Source organism: Hirundo rustica, chromosome 2, assembly GCF_015227805.2.
Source record: "Hirundo rustica isolate bHirRus1 chromosome 2, bHirRus1.pri.v3, whole genome shotgun sequence".
Lineage (NCBI taxonomy): Eukaryota > Metazoa > Chordata > Aves > Passeriformes > Hirundinidae > Hirundo > Hirundo rustica.
The window spans coordinates 59,395,376-59,407,589 of NC_053451.1; positions in this window are offsets into that span (position 1 = coordinate 59,395,376).

Consider the following 12,214-nt stretch of genomic DNA (forward strand, 5'->3'; position numbering starts at 1 on the left):
CTTTGCAAGTTGTTATAAAATTGTGGTTGTTATAAAATATGTGGCAGCTGATTAATGCCACATAGTGGCATTCCTCCACCCCTGCATTCCCATTTCCTGGGGCTTTATCTCCACTGACAATGGAACAGAAGACTTTTTGTGGATTCTCTGGCGTACAGAAAGGCTTCAGTAGTGGCCTTCTCCAAATGCAGAAGATGCAGGGGGATTTGCCTGTGGTAGTTATGCATAAGTATGCTTAGAGAAAAAATGCTTTGATTCAAATAGACTTTATTATTTTATTATTATTATTATTAATGCAAGCTTTTCTTTACATTATGCTTCTTTCCTGACAGAAGAAAATTTAGATTTCATGAAGCAATTACAAGAAACACTCAGGCAGAAATAGCTTAACAACAAAATGGAACAACTTTACAACACTAAATAACTGAATAATAAAACAGAAAATAAAATAAATTAATAATGTTTTTGCCATTAAAATATAAGAACCCTGGGAAAATCATTGAGGAAAACATTTCACTACAAGAAGAAATTCAATAGGATAATGCAATTTTCTCTGAAGAAACCATGTCCAATGAATGCTACGCCCATTCAAGCATATCTCTGAGACTTCTGTGAGTATATGTTTTTGCATCTTTGTTGAAATGGATTTTTTCTAGGGCTGCAGAATAGCAGCAGATCAAAGCATCTATCTCATATGTTCTACTGTGTTATGCTATGGCTATATCAATTGTGATTTGAAAAATCCATTATGAACTCTATGCTTAAAACCAACATAGACACCACACCACAACTTAACAGGTCTAAGTCCATTTTTATTACATTACATTGCACATTTAATGGGTATAATTGTTTGATGCTAAGCTGTGTCAGAAGTAGAGCAATAAGAGTTGTTCTAAAGTAAAGATTAAAGAACATTTTCAAATGTTTATGGATGCATTGGATTTGAGCCAAGGTTTTGGTAACAGGGGGAGCTGTAAGGTGTCCCCTATAAGAAAAGACCAGGAGCCCATCATGTCCAACGGAGATGACCACTGCTGGCCAAAGCTGGACTGGTGGAGCTTTTATGATAACATGTTTAAGAGTAAAAATTCTGCATAGCAGCTGTGAGAGAGAGGACTCAGGAAAATGTGATGGAAACAACCATCAATGAAGACGAAGAATGTTTTCCAGGCACCAGAGCAGAGGCTCCCCTGCAGCTGCAGCCCATGGGGAAGGTCATAGTGATGCAGATTGTCCCTCTGCAGGGAGTAGAGGACTGAGGTGAAGCAGGTGTCCACATTGCAGCTTGTGAAAGATTCCCACACCAGAGCAGCTGGAGATGACCTGAAGAAAGCTGCAGCCTAAGGGGAGCCCCAAGAGTGAGTTCCTGGCAGAAAGGAAAGCAGCCCCTATTGGAGTAGGTTTTCTGTCAGGACCTGTGGCTGCATAGAGGATCCATGCTTTAGTAGTCTGTTGCTGAAGGATTCTACCCATGGAAAAGGACATATGGCGGAGCAGGTCATTAAGACCTACAGCCTGTGGAATGAACTCACATGCAAACAGTGGAAAAATATGAAGAAGAAGCAACAGAGATGAAGTGTTGCATGATCACAACCCCCGTACTCCATCCCACCTGTGTCACTCAAGGGGAGGAGGAAAGAGAAGAGTCAGGAACAGGAACAAAGGAACAAAGATAGGCTTGGGGACAAAGGTTAGGAGTGGAGAGAGGGTATTGCTGGCATTGTCCTTGTTTTCTCATTATCCTGCTGTATTTTTAATTGCAATAGATTGCATTCATCTTCCCCAAGCCACAACTGCTTTCCCATGATGGTATTTGATATGTGATTGCCTGTTCTTTATCTAAGCCCACAAGCTTTTCATCTTATTTTTCCTATGGACCTTTCTTGTAAAAACAGGGTGAGACAATTGGTGTTCTTTAACCTGGAGAAGACTTCAAGGAGATATAAAAGTCTTGCGGTACATAAAGGGGCCTGTAAGAGATCTAGAGAGGGACTTTTGACAAGAGACTCTACCGGTAGGACAAGGTCTAATGGCTAAAAGCTGAAAGAGGACAGATTTGTATGAGATATTAGAAATAAATTCTTTATTTGCAAGGCACTGGAAGAGGTTTCCCAGAGAAGCTGTGCATTACACATCCCTGGAAGTGTTCAAGGCCAGGCTGGATGGGGCTTTGAGCAAGCTGCTCTGGTGGAAGTTTACACCCCTGTCTATAGTGAGTGAGATGATTTTTAAGACCTCTTTCAACACAAACAATCCTATGATTCTATGATTCTCTCCATGTCTGGCTGCGGAGAGAGAGTTAGAGAATGGCTTGTTGGTCATATGGCAGCCAGCCAAGTTTAATGCAAAATGGATCATCTTTTGACAACAATATCTCTGATAAAAAGTATGTGATGAAATAGTCTACTGCAGTTTTTCATCACTGTCTCTGTGAATTCATGCCATTTTATACTGGCATTAGCTGAGTTACCTCTGGAGCTTCTTAGAACTCTGTTGACTTTCCAGGAGACTGTTGAACTTTTCTCTAAATGGCTGTGTTCTAGTGGGTGCTGTAGTGTCTTAGTCTTTCAGATCTCTTCTTTTTCTCTCTCTCTCTCTTTTTTTTTTTTTTTTTTTTTTTTTTTTTTTTTTTTTTTTTTTTTCTCTCATGACAGCCAAAGGCATTCTGATCAGAATTTCAATACAAGGGAATTTGTGTACCAGCTTAGTGACAATCAATTCAAACAGAAGTTTAGGGAAGAAAATTTCATACCTGTGTATGAGACATCACATCCAACATTTGTGATAAAGATTTGAAAAATCAAGCTTATTTTATCTTTTACAGCTGCCTCTGGAAGTTCATTTGTCAGTGTGAGTTCACCTTGAAGCTGTCTTTACTATCTTTACGTCCAACAAGTTGAGTGCTCTATACTTTGTTTGCTTCAGGCAAGGCATGAGAGACAATGTGTTCCACTGCATCTAGAACAGGATTAGGAGTTCCTGACACCAAATTGCAGTTCTCTGAAAGGCTTGCTTTGTGTCCTGCAACAATATGCTTAACATATTGTTTATATGCTAGGAATCAATAGGAATTTTCTCTGAAAAGGCTGGCAACAGTTTTGTTTTGTTTTTTTTTTCTCGAGAGCCACATGAGGAACTATCATTTGCAATTTGCAAAGTGTTCTGGAACTAAAAATCAATACTTTAGAGTACAGTACTATGATTTTTAGCATTACTGCTAAAACTAGTAATATTTCATCCCTTTTTAATGAATTCACTAACAGAAATCTGGATTTTACTGGGATCTCACCTCTCCAATTTTGTAGACTCTGAAATGAGTGTCAGAATAATGGCAGAAATTTTCATTACTAGATTCTCATACTTAGGTAAAATCAGGTTATTCTAGGCAAAACTTTTGAGTAAGTTTAAGCAAATTAAAGATGAAAAGAATAAACATACACAAAGTTCTTTGAGAATTATTATTTGTGATACTGTGGAAAAACAAAATGTTTTTGCAATGTGGGAATCTAAACAGGTAAATCTTAAAAAAATGTCCAAAATTTTATGAACTTTCTGAGATTCTGCTGCATGATTTATAAAAATACAGATTCTGAAGTGCTCATTTTTGCCTTTAGTATCTAAGACTGCCAAATTTAATTTATAGCTGCAATTGACTTTGGCAATCCTGCTTCATTTACAAGCCACTATGTAATAGTTGTTATTTGATAAAGTGTCATTTCATGCTTTTCTGAGATAACTGGAGTAACTGGCAAAGAAAAAGGAGACATCATCAAAGTATCATCATATGTATGAATACATTCTGTACTGTAAGCACAGACACAGCAACAAATAAAAGCAAAAGAAGAAAGGTTTATTTTCCAGTTCCAGTAATTTAAATAGGTTCATGTATTAGAATATTGTAACTGATGCCTACCACCTAAATTGTAAGTCGATTATGAAATTTGGTAAAGACACAGAACCTTTTGAACACCTGAGTTTTCCTCCATTTTACAGGCATTGAATGTGTAGGCCTGGTCACTTGCTAGGATAACTTTGTTAGAAAATATTGTATTTATACTATTAATTTCTATCCTGCACAAATCTCTTAGAAATTTACTAAGGAAACAGTAGCATTGCCAGCCAGTCAAGTGAGGGGATTTTCTCAGTCTGCTCTGCAATGGTGCAACCTTGTGTGCATTTTTCGTCGCCACAAATAAGAAAGATATGAAGCTATTAGAAAATCCAAAGGATGGCTACAAAGATGGTGAAGGGCCTTGAGGGGAAGCTGTATGAGGAGCAGCCAAGGTCCCTTGGTCTGTTCAGCCTGAAGAAGACTCAGGGAACACCTTACTGCAATCTACAGCTTCCTTGTGAGGGGAAGAGGAGGGAGAGGCACTGATCTCTCATCTACGGTGACAGTGACAGGACGTCAGGGAATGGTCTGATGTTGTGTTAGGCTGGATATTAAAAAAAGGGGTTTTTACCCAGAGGGTGGTTGGGCACTGCAACTGGCTCCCCACAAAAGTGGTCACAGCCTGACAGCACTTAAGAAGCATTTGGACAATTTGAAAAATGCTCTCAGGTACTTGGTGTGACCCTTGGGTCCTTTGCAGGACCAGGAGTTGGACTCAATGATTCTTTTGGGTCCCTTCCAACTTGGCATATTCTCTGGTCCTGTGACTGTAATTAAAGATTCCATTCGATTAAACTATATAATTTATTTTGAGCTAATTTCATCTATCCAATCCAAGAAAAATAAAATTTGAGCAATTTATCTTGCGTGACTTGCAACCGACTGACTTACACGAATCCAGAGTGAAATGGACAGTATTTTACCCAACAACACTGTCCCATCTTTTCTGGCAGATGTTTTCTATTTTTCTGGTTCATCTATTACAGTTCTATTCTGAGTTCATGACTGCCTTTTATGTTCAATACAAAAGCTAATTATTGTGCTAAGCAGCTTTTGTAAAGGCTTTGCTGTTGCATCTTTGATGCTTCATGAACAGAATGGCAAATTAAAACATAGATAAATGATCTAAAATTGAAAACAATTGTACTACTTATCATTTAATAATAGACACAAGGCTTTTTTAAGAGAACATATATATACAAAGACATTTACAAGTCTGCTATTCTGCAACTCATGCATCACCTCCTCTCTGATTTTTTTTGCAGTAATAGCTATGTAATGAGTCTGTTTAGGATACATCTTACTAAATGGTTCTAATCTATATAGGTTCTCACACCACACTCATCAGTATAGTATCCAAGCAATTTCCAGTAGTGCATTAAGCAATGTGACTAACATCTGTCACATATTTTGGTCCCTCGTCATTTCCCCCCGGGAAGATCTATGTGCAGTGAAGTGTTTTGTTTTGTATTTATTTATTTTTTCAAGTGGTCCATGATTTGGGGTTTAATTAGTCCACAAAGTAAAGATTACTGTGAATCAGACAAAAATGTAAATAGGGAAATACTTGTCCTGAACTGAAGTACTGAAATTAATATCCCAAATATTAAGGTATACGTTTTGACAATTTTTAATCTGCACATATGTGGTATTTCTTTAGTGAGACCCAGACGACCGCTGATGGCAAAAGAGCCTGCTCCCTCACCGGGGGGGGGTGTGTGGGGGAATTATAGCTTTATTTGGTCCAGAGCTAGTTTCACCTCCTTTCCTGTCCTTGCAGGTGCCAGAGTGCCTGAGGCCCCGCCCATCCGGGGCTTTTTCTCAGGGGGGACGGGCCCAGAGGCAGGGACAAGCCACTGCCCAATCAGAGACAAGGTGGGAGTGGAACAGAGTTGGGTTACATTCCAGTGTGGAGGATGGGCAGGGCCCAGCAGGGACAAACCATGTGATACAGTTTCCAAGGGGAACAGGGGAAAACATTACAAATCCAAGGAAACGCAATATAAACCAAATTAATGCATTAAAACACACATACACTTTTTTTTTTTTTTTTTTCTGTAGTGTCTTCTTAAGAAATTTTATAATATCTTTTTTCTAGAATTGTACAAAACCAAATTTCTGACACTAAGCAAACCAAAATACACACCTGGAGCTTTTGTATTTCACATCTGAGAGCTGATCTTGACAGTTTATTTGTGTCTTGCCTAAAATTAACTTGCAATAAACTTAAGCAGCTACTTTGATTATACTGCAAAGGTAGGGATCCAAGTCAAAACCCCACTGACAGAGTGTTTTATGGTTCTTTCTAACCAGGACCACATATAAACTTAGCTGTTGGCTTTCTCATTTGAAGACAATAAACGTGAAGCAGATGCCTGCAAGTAAGCATGTGTTTAAGTACTCTCTTGTTTCCATGAATCAGAGCATAAAGACAGTAAAAGACCTATTTAGAGCCTTTATCTCATTTCTCAGACCATGTGCAGTTCACATATGCTTCCCTCATGGCATATTTGATAGGATTTTTTTTTCTTTTCCAGTTGTTTGAAGTGGTTCAAAATAAGGTTCATTTCCTTCAAAGCACAATTGCATAGCTTAGCCAACTTTAGCTGACTGGCTATTCCCTCTGAGTTAATTGTCTTTTTTTGGTCTCTTAGTTTTCTTCAGTAATAAAGCAACAAATTCTTAAAACCATACATTATTTTTCCATCTCAGGGTGCAGAGGGAAGTTTAAAGTGAAGAGACACTTCGATGCATATGTTAGAAGGTTAAGCTCTTGGCACCATTCTATGTCACCAGCCGTTAGGCAGGGCAGGAGTTACCTTCAGCGCTGTGTGCTTCTAAGGTCTAATCAGGGTATCAGAGGATATGAGTTAGAATTGCTCAGAACTGCCCTAAAGCCCAGTGGACAATCTGTTTACTGCTTTACTCTTGAGTGATAAAAACATTATTTGGTTTACGTATTTCACTTGTTTAAAAAGAACACATAATTTATTCCCTCCCTTTCCCCTGGCTACATCATTTGTAGATGGCTTTCTCACCACCATGATCCCTCTTTAGGTGTTCTGAAGTCAAATATGGTGCCAATAGCAAGGAGGTTGTGGGTTCAATCCTTGTACAGGCCTTTTTCTTTATAGTAGGTCCTGAGGATCCTTGTGGGTCCCTTCTAACTCAGAATATTCTGTGTGATCTTGTATGAAATATCTGATTCTCTTCCTAAGTGCTATTGAGCCTTTGTGCTTTCTAAACCATAGAAGGGCAGAACAAAGGGTGGAGGTGGCCTTTAATATAATGTTTGTTTGAAAAAAATATTTGGTAAATTTCTTGACATGCATGCAGCAAATTAAAAGAGTGAAGAAAATGGAGTCTTTTGAATCTAATGATTATTTAAGATATGCTCCATTGTACATACTAATAAAGCATCATTGTATTAATTTAAGTAAAATTTATGGCATCACTGATGATATTTATCAGCATGATAGTGCTATGGAAATTTAACTAATAAGAAAAATAATGAACTTCTGTGCAGTTTCAAATTACTTAGCAGAAAAGACTTATTGCAAAATTTCAATTTTTTTAAGCATGATAATGAAAATTGTATAAAATATTTTTATACTGATTTGTACTTTTAGGCTTGAGTTATGTGTATTGGAAAATCCAAACTTATTACTAGTTTATTTAAAGAGGGGAAAAAAGAACCAAAATTAATTAATGTCAATTATCAAAATAAACTGTATAACTACAGATATCAAAGAGCTGAAGCTGGTATACCTTAGAAATCTGGAGTGAATTAGACATGTTCAGGAAGGTGTCTACTTCATCTGTCTTTACTACAGGCTTTTTCAAATTAAATCCAATTTGATCAAAGCTATCCAGAATGGCATTTTGACATAATGTAAAGTGCTTAAAAAAAGATGGAATTGGAATATTCCATAAGCATCGAAGGATACTGTCATCTTGTCAGGATGAAGGCCTCTAAGAAGTGGACAAAAGCCTCAAGAGAGCGACAGAACTCTGCTGAACACAACAGATGTATTACATATACATGTGAAGGGAGGAATATAAGGGAGGGAAAGAGAGCAAATCCTCAGAAACTCTTTGTGTGGTATAAATTTGTCAAATAAAATCATTCCCATTTGTGTGTTAAGTATACTATATGTGTCTATATATATATCTCTATATGTATGTGTGTACACGTGCACATGTATGTAGATACATGCATATGTATGTACGTACATGTGTACACATACACCAGCCTATATACTAAATTTGTTTGGAAATATCACCAAAAATTGCTTTTTGAATGGGATGAATTATACCTCCTAAGGAAATTTCTTTTTTTTTTCCTTGCTTGTGACTGTCTCTTGGTATTATTTTAACAGCCACCAATTTAAATATTTTAGTGCTTTTAATAAAGTATGTTTTATATTTTTTATAAAAATTCTAGCTTTGAGATGATTATTCACAGATTTACAGTTGGTGAAACAGAAATAAATTCTTTTCAGTTCCTTGATGATGCTTAATCAAACTTTAAACTCAATTGTGGTCTGCAGTGTTTTCACTAAGAGTTAGTGTGGTGTAAGAAAAACATGTTTCTGGTGTAAAATGCAGAATTAATTGAAGGTTCTTGGTTTGCTATATATATATATATCCTGCAATATTTATACTGTCACACAGTTCAAATTAGTGTTATAACTTAATAGAGGCAATGATGATGCACAAACAACCTGAGGCTTTTCATCCAACCTTATCCAAATAGAGTAAATTAATATTAGAAAATATAATTATTTATATTTATGGCATACTTTTACATTAAAACTACTGCATTTTGATTTATTTCAAAGTAGATTACCGATATATTGATTTTTCAACATAATAATAGGAAAAGGAAAAGGTTTTGCTGCAATATTAGTCTCCTAGCAAATTTGCTATGCTTTCTTGAGTGATTATAATTCCACTAGAAGGGATCATATGTTCTATACTAAGGTTTAAAAGTATTATTTTCCACATACTTTTTGAATGTTACAACAAAAATAATGGTAGAGTAATGAAGTTTAGATTTACAGATCTAAAACAATGTCATTTTTAACATAAAAGCTATTTAAACTGAAAAAACCTTACATAGAAGTTCAGAAAAAATCAGTCTTGATCAGGAAAACAAAAAAAAAGAAAACCAAACCAACCAACCAACCAACAAAAATCAACCAAACAACCAACCAAGCAAAATAAAAAAAAAACAAAACAAAACACCCATCAAAATAAAAAAAACAACATACAAACAAACAAATAACAAAAAACCCCCCACAACCCTCCCCCCAAACAAAACAAAAACACCCCCCCCACACACACACAAAAACCTCACCAAAAAATAAAAAAGAAAAAACAGCTTCATTTTAAGAAAAAACAGTTTAATTTCCAGCATAGAATAGATACATAGAATAATGGGTTGCTAGGTTCCCCAAGGATCATCCGCTCTAACAATTATTGGCAAAACCACAGCATAGACAAGATGGTTCACATGAATCTGAAGTGTCCTCTGTTGGGGAAATCCACCATTTCCTTGGGGAGTGTCATCCGATGGCGTATTTTTCTCATTATGAAAATGTTCCTCTTGTATACAAACAGAATTTCCACAGAAATAACTTGTACCCATTACTCCTCCTGTTTGTGCAGTAAAAAGAGTCCTGACATGGCCTTATTTTTAGCCATCTTTTAAATATTGGATCATGATGATAAGGTCTTCTTCAAGCCTTCTTTTCTCCAGGCTGAACAAAGCCAGTTCTCTTTGTGTTTCCTCCTGTCAGGCTTCCCAGCCATCTTCATCATCTTTGAGGCTGTTCTTTGGACCACGTCTTTTTTTCTTTTTTTACAAGGCTAGTATCAGCATTAGCTGAGCAAATTTGAAACTTCATTCTCATTATTTGACTTAAGAAAGTTGCAAAAATGCTGTCTCATGAAGATTTAACATCAGAAAATGTTCCTTGCAAATAGTTTCCTACTAGTCTGTATGTTCTCAGTTTCCATCTCTGGTAGTGGTGGTATTACTAGGATATGCAAGGATGCCTTTCTTATCTCAGGTAATGTTCAGCATTCCACTTTAAAGAGATCTCTGATGCCTTTCTATTTATACAATAAATCTTTCCTTCTATCTTGCACCTCAAAGGGTGAAGCTGACAAGAAATATTGTGCATGACTAAGTAATTTCATACCTCCAGGAGCTCATGACACATTCTCAGTACAGAACAACAACAAAACCGTAACAAAATTTTTTAAAAAAAGGAAAAAAAACAACCTTCCTTCCTCAGAAAACAGGTGTTTCTCTTATGAAAAGACGACACTGTTAGCATGATATCCAGCAAAGAGCAATGCAAACATTTATCAAAGTTAATTTATTTCTATGATAAACCAAGTAGAGTTTGTTGACAACACTATTGTATTAAAAAAAAAAAAAGCATCCAATAAGAGAGAGATTGCAAATAACTTATTAATTCTTTCCCAGAATGTGCAATGTTTGTGTATTTTCATTGAGATTCTGTCTGTTTTTTTTCCTTTAATGTTCCTGTAAAATAAGGAATAGATTGTATTTGTGTTCCCTTCCTTGTTCTGTTTGGCTCACCGAGCAAAATGACAATATGGGAGCAAGCAGCATCAAAACAACCCTAAACCTGAAAAAAAATCTACCCTACAAAAAGGTTTAACACTAAGCACATTATTCCTGCTAGGGAGTTAAGTGTGGGGTTAGCTTCACTAAGGCAGACAGTCTTCCTATCCACCCATGGCATGACCAGGTGCAAGACTCGGTAACTTACAGAAAGTATACCTTGGAAGGCTTTGTCTTTTGAAGGCTCTGTATTTTGAAGGCTCTGTATTTTGTCATTTTTCTAACATTCACTTGCCATCTTTCCTTTTTCATTTACTGTTTTATTCTTTCTTAAAATATCCTGTTAACCTGCTCTTGGTGCAAAACTTGGTGGAATGGCACTGACTCATAGCAACCTGTATTTTGGATGACCCAAGTGGAAAACTTTGGGTTTAGTAGTCGGTTAACTTTTTTTTTCCTTCAGAATGGAGAACTTTGGACACAGTTTTATACAGCTATTGAATGAGCTAATTCTGGAACAACTTTATGAAGAACAATTCATTTAGTACAACTCAGTACAGTATCAGAACTAACCAGAATCTGAATTATGACTGGCAAAGTTTACAAGCTGAGACACTGGACCATGTTATGGCAGACACAGATTTTCTGGAGTAAGATACATCGTGCCATAAGTTTAAAAAAGTCTTTAAAAATCCTGAATCTGTTTCATGCACTGTCTCAGTAGCCTGCATTCTGTAGCATTCATGATTCTGCCTATTCATAATATATTAGTCTTTACTGCTGCAAGAATGATAATCTTCATCTCATTCACTTGTGTGAATTTCTTCTGTCTGCTTCTTTTCCTCTCTTTGCTATGTGGCAGGCTTCTGCATATGTACTCAAATGTTACCATGACACTGTGAAATTTGTTAGCTCACCCTGAAGAAAGATTTTGTGGGTTGTCTCAGTGAAATTACTTCCTGCAAGCACGTGCATGGATAGGTTTGTGGTTTTTGTTATTGTTGGGTTATTTTGTTGGGTTTTTTTGTGTGTGGTTTGTTTTGTTTGTTTGTTTGTTTGTTTGTTTTTGTATGGTTTTACTTCCCTATTGTCATGAGGAGCCATTAGAGGTCCTGCTGAATTATGGCAAGGATCCAGTATAGATGCTGAAGTTTACAACGACCAGGTGGCATGTTGACAGAAGAATTGTGATGGCAACTTGTGGGCTTGGTATATTAAACATGATGAGGGGGTGGGTGAGGAATAAGGGTCTCTGTGATTTGCACATCCTTCATCTGATCCCTTAAGCTTTACAAGAGCAAAATTCATTAAGGAGATTAAGTGCAAGATGAAATGTCTGACGTGACAAGAGAGAGCAGCTGAATTTTTTTCCTATTTGCCCAGCTCTGATACCTCAATATTAAATTTATTAGGTCATTGAAATGGCCTTATATAACTTGTGAAATATTTAAAGCTCCAGCTTGGTCACAGAGCAGTCAGTATTGGCACATTCAGACAGCTTTCACAAGCTCAGTCTGCACCTCCTCAAGTATCACTTGTCTGGCTAACCCAGAATTTTGGAAAAGTCTTTACAAATCCTGAATCAGAGATATCTGTTTCATGCACTGTCTCAGGCCTGTTTAAATGGCCTATGTAGTACATGCTAGATAATTATCTTTTTAATCTGTTTGAAATAACACTGCAACACCTGATCCTGCACAAATCTTGAGTCTTCTGAACCCCTT